We start from the raw sequence: 17,887 nt of genomic DNA on the forward strand, positions 1-17,887 counted from the left end.
CTTATCAACAGTCAGTGCCTGTCAGACAAGTACCCCAGTATGAGTCAGTGCATTGTGGAACCTATACCCCAATGTTTTTCCCATTATTGACAATGGTTTCATGGTCATCATTAGACTCTTAATTCCAGACTCTTATTGAATTCAAATTCCATCATCTGCCGTGGTGGGATTCAAATCCAGGTCTCCCAGAACAAAACCCTCGTCTGTGGATTAACAGTCCAGCGATGATATCACTGGGCCGCCATCGCCTCCTCATCATATATACGTACCCAAGTGAGTATCTGTGGGTGTGACACCTGTGCCCAGTGACAGCTACTGTTTGTGGAACCTGGACCCCAACGAGAATCCACGGGAGGAACCCATGGCCAGTGAGAATCGATGTGTGTGGGATCTGTACCCCATTTTGTGTGGATTCCCCTATCCCAGTGACAGTCAGCGTTTGTGGAACATTTTTCCTAATAAAAGTCACTGTTTGTTTGTCTTGTAATCCAATGAGAAGTCAGTGTTTGTGGGAGCCATACACCAGTGGGAGTACGTGTGAGTGACTCGTACTCCAGTGAGAGTCAGTGTATGTCAGATCCATATGTAAATTAAATGGGTTGGTGCAGGACCTGTGGCCCAGTGACAGTTTGTGTGGGATCCCTATCCCAGTGAGAGTCAGTATTTGTGAAACTGTGGTGGACAATGTGGAACTGCTGGATATGGTGTAACTGGATTTCCAGGAGGCATTCAGCAAGGTGCTGCACGAAAGGCTGCTGTATAAGATAAAGGTACCTGGCATTACGGTAATGTATTAGCATGGATAAAAGATTAGTTAACTAACAGAAAACAAAGAGTGGGGATGGATGGGTGTTTTTCTGGTTGGCAATCAATGGCTAGTGTTGTGCCTCAAGCATCAGTGTTAGAACCGCAACTGTTTAGATTTTATAAAGATAATTTAGAGTTGGGGGCCAAGTTTAGAGTGTCAAAGTTCATAGATGACAGTAAAATGAGTGGTACAGCAGAGTGTGCAGGGAATCTGAAAGTTTGCAGAGGGATATGGATAGGTTAAAGTGAGTGGGCAAGGGTCTGGCAGATGGAATACAATGTTGGTAAATGTGAGGTCATCCATTTTGGTAAGAATAACAGCAAAATGAACTTTTATTTAAATGGTGAAAAATTGCAGCGTGCTGCTGTGCAGAGGAATCTGGGTGCCCTTGTGCATTAATGACAAAAAGTTGGTTTGCAGCTGCAGCAGGTAATTAAGAAAGTGGAATATTGTCCTTCATTACTAGAGGGATGCAGTTTAAACACAGGAAGATGATACTGCAGTTGTACAGGGGGCTGGTGGGGCCACACCTTGAGTACTGTGTACAGTTTGGGTTCCTTACTTGAGAAGGATGTACTGGCACTGGAGAGGGTGCAGAGGAGGTTCATTAGGTTGATTCCAGAGTTCAGAGGGCAGATTGTGCAGACTGGGACTATACTCATTGGAATTTAGAAGGATAAGGAGGGATCTTATAGAAACATGTAAAATTATGAAGGGAATAGATAAGATAGAAGCAGGGAGGTTGTTTCCACTGTTGGTGAAATTAGAACTAGGGGGCATAGCCTCAAAATAAGGGGGAGCAGATTTAGCACTGAGTTGAGGAGAAACTTCTTCACCCGACGAGTTGTGAATCTGTGGAATTCCCTGCCCAGTGAAGCAGTGAGACTACCGCATTGAATGTTTTTAAGGCAAAGATAGATTTTTGAACAGTAAAGGAATTAAGGGTTTAGGTGATTGGGCGGGTAAGCAGAGCTGAGTCAAAGAAAACATCAGCCATGATCTTATTGAATGGCGGAGCAGGCTCGAGGGGCCGGATGGCCTAGTCCTGCTCCTCTTTCTCATGTTCTTATGTTCTGTATCCCAGTAAATGTCAGTGTTTATGTGTCACATACCCCGGTGAGATTCAATGTTTGAGGGAGCAGTATAAATACATGCATAAATGACCTGCACTCGACTGAGAGTCAGTGGGACTCATACCTAGTGAGATTCAATGTCTGTGGGTCCCGTACAGAGTAAGATTCAATGTGTGGGAGGGACCCGAACCCAAGTGAACGTTTATGTCTCTGACGCACCTGTACCCCAGTGAGAGTCAGTGGTTGTGTGCGATACATACCCAATGAGAGTGGGATCTGTATTCATTGGGAGTCAATGTTGTGTAACCTACACCCCATTGAAAGTCAGTGTGCCTGGTGCCCATACCCTCGTGACAGTCAGTATGTGTAGGATCATGCCCCAGTGAGAGCCAGTGGGACTCGTCCCTATTGAAACACAGTGTATTTGGAACCCATACCGCAGTAAGAGCCACTGTGTGTGTCCTATGCCCTAGTAAAAGTCAGTGTCTGTGGAATGTTTACTCCAGCAAGAGTCAGTGTGTGTGGGAAACCTGGACCCCTGTGTCAGCCAGTGTGTGCATCTCACAGCTCATTGAGAGTCAGTGTGTGTGGGAACCACACCTCAGTGAGAGCCAGTTCATGTGTCCGATACCCCAGTGTGTGTCAGTGTACGTAGGACGTGGCCCCAGTGAGAGTCAGAGTCTGTGTTATCCATACCTCTGTGATAGTAAGTGCGTTTGGGATCGCATCTCCAAAAGACTCAATATGTCAGACACATACCCCAGTGAGAATCAGTGAGGATGCACCCATACCCCAGTGAGAGTCAGTTTCTATGGGACCCGAACCCAGTGATAGTCATTGTGTGCGTGTGTGTGTGTGTGTGTGTGTGTGTACCCTAGTGAGTGTCACTGATGTGGAACTTGTACCTAGTGACAGTGTGTATATCTCGTAGCCCATGGACAGTCATTGATATTGGGAACCATACCCCAATGCGTGCCAATGCTTGCCAGACACGACCCAGTGAATATCAGTCTACATCAGACCCATAACCCAATGAGAGTCAATGAATGTGTGGGACTTGAACGCTAGCGAGTGTCCGTGTGGGAGGAACCTGTACCCAAGTGAGAATGTATGTGTGACACATACACCCCAATGAGAGTTTCTGTTTGTGCAACCTGTACCCCCAGTCAGAATCAGTGTGTGTTGAATCCATACTCAGTGGGAGTCAGTGTGTGTGGGACTTGTACCTCAGTGAGAGTCATTTTGTGTGGGCCCCGTTCCCCAGTAACAGTTATTGCATGTGCAACCCATATCCTAGTGTGTGTCAGTGAGTATCAGCAGTGAGTGATATATATATGCCAGTCAGGTCAGTGCTTGGAACACATTACCTAGTAAGTGTCAGATTATGTGGAATCATATCCTTGTGTGTGTGTGTGTGTGTGTGTGTGTGTGTGTGTCAGTGTGTGTGTGTGTGTCTGTGCGTGTGTGTGTCTGTGTCAGTGTGTGTGTGTGTCTGTGTCAGTGTGTGTGTGTGGAACCTATACCACAGTGAGAGGCAGTGTCTGTGGGACTTGTACCCCAGTGAGATTCACTATGTGTGTTGGGCTGGTACCACAGTAAGAGTCAGTGTGTGTGGGATCCATATCCGTGTAAAAATTGTTTTATGTGGACCCATACCTCAGTGTGTGTGGGAACCATACCCAAATTAGAGTTTGTTTATGTGGGATTTGTATCCCAATGAAAATCAGTGTGTGTGGGTCCAGTACCCCAGTGTGAGTCAGTTTGAGTGGGACTTGTATCCCAGCGCATCTGTTATAATATTATCCTAATATTTAGGCTGGCTACAATTTATTTTGAAGTCATAGGAATAATCATAGCCATAGTCATTGGACTGTCTTTCAACTCACTGATTTCACAAAGTGAATTAGATTACATGCCTCTGTGGTCAGTAACTGCCTGAAATTGATAACTGATTTTGTCCTCAAAGATTCTGATGTGGTATGTTATCACATCACAGAATGATGTCATACAAATAGGATCCATTTGTCCAATCATGCTTGTTGAGGTTTCTCTCGTCCTGCTGTGTATGTGTATAACCATATCAGATTTTCCCTTTTTAAATGTAACAACTGATCCACTTTCAATAATTTTATGGACAAAGGAGGATTCGAACATCAGGTGTAAAGAGGCTGTCACTTCCTGATGTGCATGTGTGGTTCTGAGATTCACTCTAAAATGTCTGGCTGCAAGTTTTCGACTATCTCCTGTGTTTATCGGCTCCATAACTCGGGGAATACTTTCTCCTAAAGCCACCTTATCTCTTCCCCTTCATCTACTGAAAAATTTGCTCAAATTAGCCCCTTGACCTCTTGTTTGGTACTGTGAACTTATCTCTCTTCCATGCCATTATTTTTTTTTCATTACTCTTATTTAATTTAAATTGACGTTGCTAACTCTCTGGTCTTGATTTGGTACTTGTTTTCTTAGGAAACTGTCTCATTGTCTTGATGTCAGCTTTACCTAAATTAAAAATCTTTGTAGTGGTTTTAGGTTTTGCCCTATCAAACACAACAATGACTCAATCACATAATCACGGTTACATATATATTTATGAAGCAGTAAATTGTTAGCAATTAATTAATTATGTTGATCTCAATCCAGTATAACAAAAACAAAAGTTTCAATCCAATATAAGTTTTCCCATTGTTGGTCCCAGGATATTCTGTGGCTGAAAATTTGTTTTGAATGTTTGGGCCATACAATGTAACCTGTCTGCCTGTTCTTGAGTTTTAGTTGTGTTCACTTTATCTTTCACGCCTGGATTAATTTCTTTACATTGTATTTACATTTCTAGTATGAATCATTCCAGACCACAGCAAATCAGTGTGTGAATAACATTTTTCCACACCTCCCCCTCTTGTACTTTAGTTTATAATATGTCTCTCTGCTTCCCAACCATCCCACCACTGAAAACCGTTTCATCTTCCTTATACCATCAAACCTCCAATTCTCTGATGCTATCCTCACCAATTGCAATCTCTCCACATAGCTGTAACCCTTCCCCCTCCATCCCCGTGCCAGCTGGTAAAATCCTTTCTTCAACTGCCCAAGTCGTCAGATTCCTTGCTGAAGTGCATTGCCCAGAGTTGAGCACAGTAATCCATCTGGGGCCTAACCAGTGTTTATAAAACTGCAGATTAGCCTCTAGGCAACCGAACAAGTGTGTCAAACAAGTTCAACATCATCTCCTTGATTGTACAACATCAATGAAGCCAAGGATGATGTATGCTTATTCAACTGCTCTCGCCACTTGTCCTGCTGCCTTTACTGATGTATGCACATATACATCTAGCACCTTCCACTCCTGCACTACTTTTAGAATTGTACTGATTACTAGTAAGGGAAGGCACAGTGGTTCAGTGGTTAGCATTGCTGCCTCACAGTGCCAGAGAGCTGGGATTGACTCCAGCTTCGGGTGACTGTCTGTGTGGATTTTGCAGTCTAATGATTACCATGAAACTAATGTTGATTGTCAGGAAAAAAATGACCTGGATTGCTAATGTCTTTCAGGGAAGGAAAGTCCCTTTCTTACCTGGTCTGGCCTCCATGTGATTCCAGACCCACTGCAGTTTGGTTGAATCTTAACTGTTCACTGGGCAATTAGGGATGGGCAGCGTGCCTCAAGCCAGTGAAATAACTCCACAGAGGCCAGTGTCCCGTCGCTTAGTTACTCTTTATTTACAAATAATTGGTTGTTGACTATGATACTGCCACATACAGTGTCGGGTACCAGAGTGTCAGTATCTCAAACTTTTTATGTATCAGCCAGGGCTCCCTGATTGGATCAGATTAACTACCCCAATCAGGGAACTCATATTCTGTGAGGTCCAGCTGGCTGACCTCTTTACAATCACTTCAGCCCTCCCCTTCTGAGTCCATGGACACAGTCCAGTCCTTTCTCTTGGAGAACCTCCTGGGATGTTTTAGCACTGGGTCAGCTTCCTCCGACTCAGTGTGTGATGCGAGCTGTGTGTAACACATGAGAGCTCATCTCTTGCACCAAGAGCGCCTCGGTAGACTTTACCTCTCTTTTTCTGGAGTCAAAAGAGTCAATGCAGGTACTTCCGTCATGCCCATCTATGATTCAGAGGATTTGACAAAATTTGACAAAGAGGGTGAACCCATGGATTCCGTAGCCTTTCTGAAGGTTCTGAGAGGCAGGGTACATTTTGCTGTTTGAGAATTCACAGCTTGCTTTTGGCCCACATGCTTATTCAGGACTGGCGCACCTACCTGAACTTTACACGAAGCTGGTCCTATCTCGCATCACTCATGCCTCTTATCCATGTGGAGCCAATTCCATGATTCTTGCACCACACTTCATCCCCTGTATGAAACTGTCTCTCTCGCTTGGCAGAATCTTGTGTTAGCATTGGAGTTCCTGAGTCTGTTTCACCCTCCCCTGCCAAGTTTTGGAAGATCTGACTTAACCTGATGTGGAGTCTTCCACCCATTAGCAACTGTGCTGGTGCTATCCCTGCAGTTGCATGTGGGGTGGTCCTAAAATCAAATAAGAACCATGACAGCTTAGTATCTAGTGAGATTGTAGGCTGTGTCTTCAAGCCAGCCTTCAAAGTTGCTTTTGCTGCTCTTTCTGCCAGATGGGTGATCTGGAGATGTCCTTTTTTGTGGAATCCCATTTGATTTTAAAAATAACTGAACTCCCTGCTGATAAACGATGGACCGTTCTCTGTGACTAACACTTCCAGGACTGTGTATTGCAAAAGATATGCGCAGTTTTTCTATCATTGTCCCCGTGTTTGATGAATGGGCCCTATGCACGCCCAATCACTCTGAGTGATGATCCGCAATGACTAAGAACATTGAGCCTATGTAAGGACCTGCATAGTCAACGTGCAACTGAGTCTAAGGTTTACCCAACTATTCCCAGAGAAACATGGATGTGAGGGAGCTGTTGGTGGTAATATTTTGTCTGTGTTGATGCCTAGGCACTGACCCACCAATGCAGCTATATCTGCATCCAAGCCTGGTCACCAGATTTAACTCCTTGACAACATCTTCATTTTTTAAACTGCTGGATGACTTTGGTGGAGTTCAGCCAGTATTTCGCTGTGATGTTTGCTCAGGATAATCACTCTCACTCCCCATGCACTCCCCATGTTGTCCTCTACCGTGAGTTGGTCTCTCTGGCGCCAAAAAGGTTTTAATTCCATTTGTGACTGCCCTTTACTTTCCCCCATTAATACTAATTGTTTCAGTTTAGAAAGGACTGGATCTTTGTGTGCCCAAAGTCTAATATTATCAGCTGTGACTGGGCATTGTCCAGAAAATGTAATATCATTACACATGCTTCCATTTGTGGCTGTCTGCTAATGGGAGGCAGGTCAATGCACTCGCATTCACTACTTGGCCTTCCAGATGGGGCTCTAACTTGTAATTATAAGCACTTAGTGTCAGAGCTCATCACTGAATGCAGCCCAAATCCATGGGCAGTACTGCCTTGTCCTCTTTAAGTAGACCAAGTCGGGGTTTGTAGTCGGGGTTTATGGATGAAAATTTGTGATAACCATGTAGTCTATGATTATCACAAATTTTCATCCATAAAGGTATTTCATCCAGATTAACAGCCCCAATCAGGGAACTCATATTCTATATTGTCCAGCTAACGGACCTTGTTACAATCATTACAACTAGCAATGCCCGCATCCTATGAATGAATAAAAATAGAACACTGTCCTTGCAGTTTACAACACTTAAAGGGATGATGATGAATGGTAATAGAACATAGAACATAGAACATTACAGCGCAGTACAGGCCCTTCGGCCCTCGATGTTGCGCCGACCTGTGAAACCAATCTGAAGCCCATCTAACCTAAACTATTCCATTATCATCCATATGTTTATCCAATGACCATTTAAATGCCCTTAAAGTTGGCGAGTCTACTACTTTTGCAGGCAGGGCATTCACGCCCTTACTACTCTCTGAGTAAAGAACCTACCTCTGACATCTGTCCTATACCATCCCTAAGATATAGGGCAGATGTCAGAGGTAGGTTCTTTACTCAGAGAGTAGTAAGGGCGTGGAATGCCCTGCCTGCAAAAGTAGTAATGGTAAACATTTAAAATGTGCATTTATTATATTGCAATTATTCATTCCTGTCTGGGCTGACGTAAAGCAGAAAGGTATCCAAACCATGGCTTACATAGTTAGAAATAGTATTAGCTCCAGGAAATATCCATACAAATTGGCTAGAGAAAGCAACAAGCTTGAGAGTGAGAGCAGTTTAGAATTCAGTAAAGGAGGATAAAGGGATTGATAAAGGAAGGGTAAACAGAGTACAAGAGTAAGCTTGGGGATCATAAAACTGACTGTAAAAGTTTCTAAAGGCATGCAAAGACAAAAAGACTGGTGAGGACAATTGTAGGTCCCTTCAATACAGAAAAAGGGGGATTAATAATGGAGAACAAAAAAGTGGCTGACAAACTAACTACACGCTGGCTGCCCTGAACAGGTTCTGTTTCTAAGTCCATTCACAAGTCTTGGCAAATATCCACAAGTTGATTTGTACACAAGTCAGATCACAGTGCAGAACAATATAACACAGCTGTTTGTAAGTACAGGAAGTGTTCATGTGTCAGATATTTAAAATTACACCCCTGTATGGGATTGCATTTGTAAGTATGAGTGTTTGTAAGTCAAACATTTGTAATTGGGACCCCCTGTACTTTGGTTCTATCTTTGCAAAAGAAGACACAAATAACAGGTCAGAAACGCTGGGGAACACAGGGTTTAGTGAGAGGGTAGAACAGAAGAAAATCAGTATTAATAAGGAAATGGTGTTGGGCAAATTGATTGGATTCAAGACAGATAAATCCCAGGGCCTGATAATTTACATCCCAGAGTACTGAAAGAAGTGATCCTAGAAATAGTGGATGCATTAGTAGTCATGCTCCAAAATGGTATAGACTCTGGAACCATTCCTACAGTTGAAGGGTAGCTAATGTAACCTCTTTATTCAAGAAAGGAGGGAAAGAGAAAATTAAAAATTAAATACCAGTCAGCCTGACATCGGTAATAGGGAAAATGCTAGACTCCGTTAGAAAAGAATTAATAGCTGACCATTTGGAAATCAATGACAGGATCAGACAGAGTCAGCATAGATTTACGAAGGGGAAAACATGCTTGACAAATCTATTAGAATTCTTTTGACAAAGTTCCAGATTTTGTGTGTAAAATTAAAGTGCATGGGATTGGGGGTCATGTACTGTGATGTATAGAGAATAGGTAAAACAAAGAGTAGGAATAAATAAGACTTTTTCCAAATGGTAGGCAGTGAATAAATATGAGGTTACCCATTTTGGGGGCAAGACAGGAAGGCAGATAATTAACTGAATGGCTATAAATGGAGACAGGGGAATCTGCAATGGGATCTGGATGTCCTTGTTCATCAGTCACTGAAGGTAAGCATGCAGGTATAGAAAGTGGAGAAGAAAGCAAATGGAATGTTGGCCTTCATACTGAGGGATTTAAGTACAGGAGTTGGGACAACTGAATTATATGGGACATTGGTAAGATAACACCTGGAATTCTGTGATAACACAGTGTGGAGCCGGACGAACACAGCAGGCCAGGCAGCGTCAGAGGAGCAGGAAAGTTGACGCTTCGGGTCAGGACCCATCTTCTGAAGAAGTTACTACACCTGGAATACTGTGTGCAGTTTTGGTCTTCCTACAGAGGGAGTGAAGTGAAGGTTTACCAGACTGATTCCTGGGAATAACAGGACTGACTGAGGAGAGACTGAATTAGTTAGGATTTTCTTCACTGGAATTTGGAAGGATGAGAAGAGATTTCATCGGAACCTATAAAATTCTAACAGGACTGGTCAGGGTAGATACAGGAAGATTTCCTGATGGCAGGGGAGTCCAGAACCAGGGGTCATAGGTACGGATACAAGGTAAACGATTTAGTACTGAACTGAGGAGAAATTTCTTCACCAGAGAGTGGTGAGCCTGTGGAATTTGTTACCACAGATATCAGTCGAGACCCAAAACATTGTATGATTTCAAGAAGGAGTTGGATATAGCACTTAGGGTTGAAGGGATCAAAGAATATGGTGGGAAAGCCGGAACAGCCATGATCATTATGAATGGTGGAGCAGGCTTAAAGGGCCAAGTGGCCTACTCCTGTTTCTACTTTTTACGCTTCTATGTTTCTGAAGTTTCATATACTCTGCAGGTTTTGAGGTTGTGCCTTTTCTCCCAAGATCTAATATATATCAGGAAAAGCAAGAGACCCAATACCGACTCCAGACATCTTCACTACAAACCTTCCTCCAGACTGAAAAATGGCCTGTGACTATTATTCTCTAATTCCTGTTACTCAGACAGTTTCATATTCACATAACTACTGTCCCTTTTATACCATGAGTTCTATCTTTCCTCACAGGTCAGTTGTATCAAATACCTTGTTGTGCACTCTCAGCCCTCAGATTAATATCCCTTCCACTTGTTACCAGCTAAAGAAGCTGCCAATTACACTGCACTCTCGCTCCAGGCGGAGGTTGGCCCCCAAGTTGCTGATGACTACCCAGGGAAGGAGGAGGAGGGTGACCAAGCACAGATATTCAAGCTGCTCTGATGCAGGGTGAGTGGACCGCTGTCTATTTCTGTCTGTTTCTATTTCTCTGCGGGTGCTGTGAAAGGATCCTGATATGTTGAGGGGGTGCTGTATTAGAACATAGAACAGTACAGCACAGTACAGGCCCTTCGGCCCACGATGTTGCGCCGACCTATTATCCTACAAAGATCAATCTACCCTGCATACCCTAAATTTACTATCCTCCATATATCTATCCAAGAGTTTCAGACTGTGGCTTGGTGCCTGGTGTTTGCTGCACTTTCTGGGTTTAGACCATACAAACCTAGCTCGAATTGTGGCACCTCCTGCAATATAGCCCAGCGGGTCCACAAGGTGGAGTGGAGTCCAGTCATGTTACCATCATCACAGCTTGCATTAGACTATGAGTGGATGGTGATGCTCATTTGCTGGGATTGTTTCTCATTAATTCTGAAAAGATCGATTCCTTTTATAGACATCAAGTGGATGATTTACACAAGAGAGGTTGTGGCCAAGGAAGACACAAATGCAAGGAATGTGGAATCTTCTTTAAGAAACCCAGCAGCCTGAAGATCCACCTACAGACTCATGCTAATGAGCAGGCTTATCATTGCAAACTCTGTGATCGATCCTTCAAAACAAAAGGTGTGCACAAATGCTGAGATGATGTGGAGGTTACTGGTATTGGACTGAGGCGGACAAGGTCAGGTGAAATGATTTCCTGAAATCTTGTGATTTCAAATAAACCTGTTGGACTGAAACCTGGTGTCGGGTGACTTCTAATAAATACCGAGAGGCAGAGAGCAGTACAAAATCTTCCAGTGTCTCAATTTGGGAGAAGGTGTTTTTGACCGTCAGTCTGCTGAAGGACAAAGAGAGAGACAAAGGGAGAGAATGAAAGAGTGAGCAGGTCCCTGTCTCTGGAGGGGGAGAGTTCCATTGCTCCAAGGAATAGACTCTCCTTCTCCCCCAGCCATGTCTCTAACTCACTGTTGATGCAGGATTGATGACAGAGTCAGGGGTGAGCCCACCTCCGCTTTGCTAATTCACACCTCAGCCTTTTAGAGACTGCAGGGAGCAGGTCAAGTGACTGGCAGCTCATTGGTCTCAACAGTGCCACCAGGATTGGCGACCACTGCTGGGACTGAATGCAGTCATCAACAATGTTCATTAACGGAGTCAGATGCAAAGACAAGGGGCCAATCTCATTTGAGCCTAGCTGGCAGGCCCTGGTGACTAAAGCAAAGTGGGGAGGGGTCTGGCAGCACTCGGTGAGTGGTGTGAGAAGAGGGGTAGGGGATAGTTGGATGGAGAGAGAAGAGGGCAGACGAGTGAAGTTGGGAAGGACGGTCAGGTAAGTGAATCGATTAGGTGGAAGGAGCAGACAGGGCTGGGCATGGTGGGACAATATTTTGGGACCACAAGCTCCGTGGCAGAAATTCTAGATGTCCCCAGGAGACAGAATCATAGTTGGATTGATGCTTTTCTTAGATTCATAGAATCATACAAATCAGAGAGAGCCTTCAGCTTATCAAATCTGTACTGCCAAAGCTACACAAATCTACACTAGTCCTACCTTCTAGCACTAGGCTCAGAGCCTTACAAAACCATGACCATAACAAATTAGAACAGGAGTAGATCGTTCGGTCCCTCAAGCCCACTCCACCATTTAATAGGATCATGGCTGATCCGACATTCCTCGTATCCACTTTCCTGCCCTTTCCCCGTAACCCTTAATTCCCCTCGAATGTTATAATACTTCAAGCATTCACCCAAGTACTTTTCAAGGGTTGTGAGGTTTCCCACCTCAAATACTTCCCAGGCAGTGCTTTCCAGACCCGCACCACCCTCTGGGTGAAAAATAATTTCCTCAAATCCCCTCTATAAAACCTGCCTTTCACCTTACAGTTATGCCCCCTTGTTATTGAACTTCAGCCGAAGGGAACAGCTGCTTTCACCCTGTCTTATACGCCTCAATCAGGTTCTCCCCTCAACCTTCTCTGCACCAAAGAAAATGATCTGAGCTTATTAGCTTCTCTTCATCGCTGAAGTGCTCCGTCCTGGGCAACATCCTGGTGAATCTCCTCTGCTTCTCCCTCCAGTGCAATCACATCCTACCTATAGTGCTGTGACCAGAACTACACACCAGCTATGGCCTAAATAAAGTCCTATCCAGCTCCAAAATAACCTCCCGGCTCTTATAGCCTATGCCTTGAATGATAAAGGCAGGTGTCCACAGTGACTTCTTAACTACCTGCAGGGATTTGTGGCCAAACAGCCCAAGATCCCTCTGTTCCTCTGAGCTTCCTAATGTCCTGCCGTTCATTGAGCGCTGCCTTGTCTTGTTGCTTCTTCCAAAGTGTATCACCTCACATTTATCAGGGTTAAATTCCATCTGCCACTGATCTCCCCATCTGACCAATCTGTTTATATCCTCCTGTAACCCATGACCTTCTTCCTCACTGTCAACCCCACCCTGGCCAATCTTAGTGTCATCCCCCCACATTGTCATCTACATAATTTATATATATATATTGACTATTAAGAAATCCAGTGCAATTTCTGTGGAACACCACTGGACACTGGTCCCCTGTCGCATAAACAGTGTTCTAACACCACCCTCTGTCTTCTGCCACTAAGCCAATTTTGAATCCAACTTGTCAAGTTACCCCGGATCTCATGTGCTTTTACCTACATCCTCCTTGTTCCTCCTATGGCTGATTCCAGTCTCTTGAGAAACTGGGACCACTACTGATCTGCAAGCTTCTGGCTCAGCACAGGATCAGTGCAGGAGGTCAAACTACACACCCTTTTTTAAAGCAGTAACGAGATTAAAAGGTCAGGGTTTAAAGGTGAAAAGCTCCTTGACAAGGAGACTAGTGAGGTCAGTATGAGTGATTGGGGAGCAGTTTTAGGGGTGTTTTACTAAAACTATACAATGCAATAGTCAGATCACATTTGGAATATAGCCAACAGTTTTAGGCCTCTTATCTAAGGAAAGATAAACTGGAATTAGAGGTTCACTCAGCTGAGTCAATTGGACCCATATTCACTGGAATTTAGAAGAATGAGAGATGACTTTATTGAAATATACATACAAGGTTCTTAACAGTGTAGACACAGAAATATTATTTTCTGTTGTGGGATAGTGTAGGACCAGAGGGCATAGTCTCCAATTAAGGGATCACTCATTTAAAGCAATGATTAGTAAGAATTTCTTCTCTCAGAGGGCAGTGAATCGATGGAATTTTTTACTGCAGAGGCTGTCGAGGCTGGTTGTTAAGTATGTTCAAGGCTAAGATAGACTGATATTTAATCACTAAGGGAATTGAGGGTTATAGGAGAAAGACAGGAAGTGGAGTTGAGGATTATCAAATCAACTATATTCTCACTGAATGACGTAGCAGACTGAATAGGCTGAATGTCTTACTGTTGCTGCTACATTTTATGATCCTATGGTCAGTTTTATTGTTATCCATGAGTTATACCAGGCTTTGATCCTTAAACCTTTACTGGGTAACTATCCAGACAAATCAGTCAAAACTATCTGATATCTCCAATCATAACACAGATCTGGGGCCTCTTTGAAAGTTTCAAGATGCCAGGTTAATTCTCACCAAAAATTTAAATTTCACAGGCAAGTACCATGTAGTCTGTGCGTTGTGAGTTCTAAGGGGTCCCGAGATATTCTGTCTGGGTAGTTCCAGTCTCTGACTAAGTATAGATCAGAAAGTCTGGGCCCCTGTCTTTTCGTTTCCTCCCCAACTCTCAATTTCTTCTCAACAACTGAAGCTTCAAATCCAGCCCATGGATCACACAGGGAAATTGTTTAGAGTGGAGTCCCTGAATCTTTGTGAGCACTAAATGCAACAATAGGAACTATTTATAGCACCTTTACATTAGAGCTATCCCTGAGGAACATCACATGTGGTATAAATGAATTAGGAACTGAAGTAGGCCATTCAGCCCCTTGACCGTGCTGTACCATTCAATAAGATCAATTCTGATGCAACCTCAAATCCACAGTCCTGACGACCCTGATAACCTTCTATCTCCTTTGCTTATCAAGAATCTATCTACATCTGCCTTAAAAAAATTTAAAGGACACTGGTTTCATTACCTTTCAGGAAGAAAATTCCAAAAGCTCACAACCTTCACAGAGAAACGGTTCATCTAATCTCTGATTTGATTGGGTGACCCCTGATTTTTAAAACAGTAACCCCTGTTCTTCCATAAGAGGGAACATTCTCTCCACATCCACTTGGTCAAAACCCTCTGAACCTTCAATCCAGTCGCCTCTTTTCCCAACTCCAGCGGATATTAGCCTTGCTTGTCCTCATTGGACAACACCTTGTCCTCCGCTCCAAAAAAAATGTAAAGGTCCAGAAAACCTTCTCTGAACCACCTTCAATGCATTGACATTGGAATAGGAGTAGGCCATTCAACCAGTCAATCCTGCTCCACCATTTAAAACAATTATGGCCGATCGAATACCTCAATATTTTTGACCCACACTATTCCCCAACCCTTTCTGTCATTGAAAATCAAAGAACTACCAACCCCTACTTTAAATATATTCAAAGACTGAAATTCCTTGCTCAACCCTCCCCTATTCTAATGTCATTTCATTCTTTCTGTCCTGATCATGTGGCTCTCACAGGTTTTGCTGAACATGAGTAAGATGAAGGGAGAGTGTGTTTTTGGAGTCCAACCTCATCGAGTTGTCATTGAATGTGTCAGGCATTTTTACATCCAGTTAAAATGTCAACCTAATAAAATCTATATGATTTTGATAGGGAATCTGACAAAACATATCAAATCCAAGATCCACAGTAAAACACGAGCAAAACCGCAGACCAGCACAAAATCAGAGGGCCAGGAATTGGAAGAAGAAGGTGAGATTTCTAATTTCAAGGATGTGATCAAACTGTGCTGTAATTATTGATTCAAGGGTTAGTTTGTGCTTTTTAAATGTGGCAAGACCCAGGCAGCAGAAAGTTTGGATTTATATGAGTTTGGTACAGGGCACATCTCTGTCTGCCGTGTAGCTCCATCCTTCACCCTTACCCTGAGCACCAGCCTCAATCTCAACTGCACCATGATGTTTCCAAAACTGATGTGAGAGAAAATTAGAGAGAGTGAAATGAAATGTCAGATTCACTGGTTTATCTTCACTGGGAAATTCAAATGGATGGTGAGAGCTTGTACTGCCATTCTGCGCAGGATGAGGGATATTGGTGGGGAGAGTGCATGTGGGACCATGTTGGGGGTGTTCCTGCTGTCTGAAAACACTGTCATCAGTTAGGTATGCAACAAAAGGAAGTGGAGAATGTGTGAGAGGCCAAGACCAGACCTTCCTGGCAAAATTAAGGTAAAATATGCTCATAAAACATGGAGCACAGACTCTCCTTGAGTTTCTCTCCTCCTGGTCCCTGCTCTTTCCCCAAATCCATTTACATTCTTCTCTGGAATCCTTGCCTATTCTAGTCTCTGTATAACCCCTCTATATTATCCCCATGGTAAACATTTCCTGTTCTAATAATCCTGTTGCATAAACAAACCTTCCAACTGTCCCCTTCTGCTTCCAATGCCAATTTTCAGTCTGTGACACCTTGTTTACCACTTACCAACCAGTGCAGACAATCCCAAAATAGTTTCATTATCGGAATAACTGTCCAAATCAATTTTATCTTGGTCTAAGCTAGGTTAACCTTTGTATAAACTCTGTATTTTTGCTCTACACATCCTTATTCTCTGCCCTAATCACTTTAACATTTGTCAAAACCTCCTTAGTCTCTGCATAAACATCCTTAACCTCTGCTCAAATCCATATCCTCCACTGCAACTTCTTTAAATAAAGCACTCTAATCTATGTCAAAATCAGTTTAATAATCACTCAGTCCTCCTAATGTCTGCCTAAATATCAGTAATCTTTGTTTAATCCTCCTTGAGATCATTTGAATAACTAACTTCTGTCTAAACCTTCACAGAATCATAGACTGGTCAAACAGTCTGTTGGTTTCATACTAGCTCCCTACAACAAAAACTCAGTTATTCTGATTTCCCTGCTATTTCCCCATTGCTCTGCAAATATTTTCTCTTCATATAATTACCTAATAACCTTTTGAAAACTGTGCCTCTACTATAATCTTAGGCAGAGCATTCCACATCCCAGCAGGCCAAGCAGCATCATAGGAGCAGAAAGGCTGATGTTTCGGGCCTAGACCCTTCATCTGATGAAGGGATTCTCCAGCATCTGCAGTTCCTACTATCTCGCATTCCACATCCCAACCACTTTTGCATAAAAGGTTTTTCCTCATGTCTCCATCAGATCTGTAACCAAACACGTTAAACCTCTGTCCTCTAGGCCTTCACTCTGCCATCGATGAGGACTGCTCCTCCCTATCTACTCTGTTCAGACCTATCATGATTTTAAACATTGATAAAACCTCCTCTGAACATACATGTGACTTATAGCAGAGAACCAGGCCATTGAGCCCAACCAATTCATCTCAGTGTTTATGTTCCACTCACATCTTTCTACATCTAAATCTACCATCATGGTTTCTTCCCTTCTCTCTCATAGACTCATTGGATTTCCCCTTAAATGTATGTAAAGTATTCACTTCCCTCATTCCACGTGACAGCAAGTTCCACATTGTCACTATTCTGGGTTTTATCTGAATTCCTGATTGCATTTCTTAGTGATTAACTTGTTGACATCTACCTTACCATTGTTTAGATCCTCAAAAAAAGCAGTAAGATTGGCTAGGCAGGATTTTCCCTTTTGAAATCGACACTGACTGCTCATAATTACGTATGCTTTTTTATTTCAAACTGTTGTTCAATTCTCTGCTTAAATATGGATTCCCTTATTTTTTTTTAGAATCCCTACAGTGTGGAAACAGGCCCTTCGGCCCAACAAGTCCACACCAAACCTCAGAGCATCCCATCCAGATCCATCCCCCTATGACCCACCTAATATACACCCTCTACCTCCCTGAACACTACGGGCAATTTAGCATGGCCAATCCGCCTAACCTACACATCTTTGGACTGTGGGAGGAAACCGGAGCACCCGGAGGAAACCCACGCAGACACGGGGAGAATGTGCAAACTCCACACAGACAGTCGCCCGAGGCTGGAATCGAACCCAGGTCCCTGGCGCTGTGAGGCAGCAGTACTAACCACTGTGCCACCGTGCTATTATCTAGCACCGTGCTACCACCTAGCTATTATCTGGGCAGGCAATGGCCTAGATGTATTGCTGTCGGGTTGTTACTCCAGCAACCCAGGTAATGTTCTGCGTAGAGATAGTAGGAACTGCAGATGCTGGAGAATCTGAGATAACAAGGTGTAGAGCTGGATGAACACAGCAGGCCAAGCAGC

Source organism: Rhincodon typus, chromosome 19 (assembly GCF_021869965.1).
Source record: "Rhincodon typus isolate 14 chromosome 19, sRhiTyp1.1, whole genome shotgun sequence".
Lineage (NCBI taxonomy): Eukaryota > Metazoa > Chordata > Chondrichthyes > Orectolobiformes > Rhincodontidae > Rhincodon > Rhincodon typus.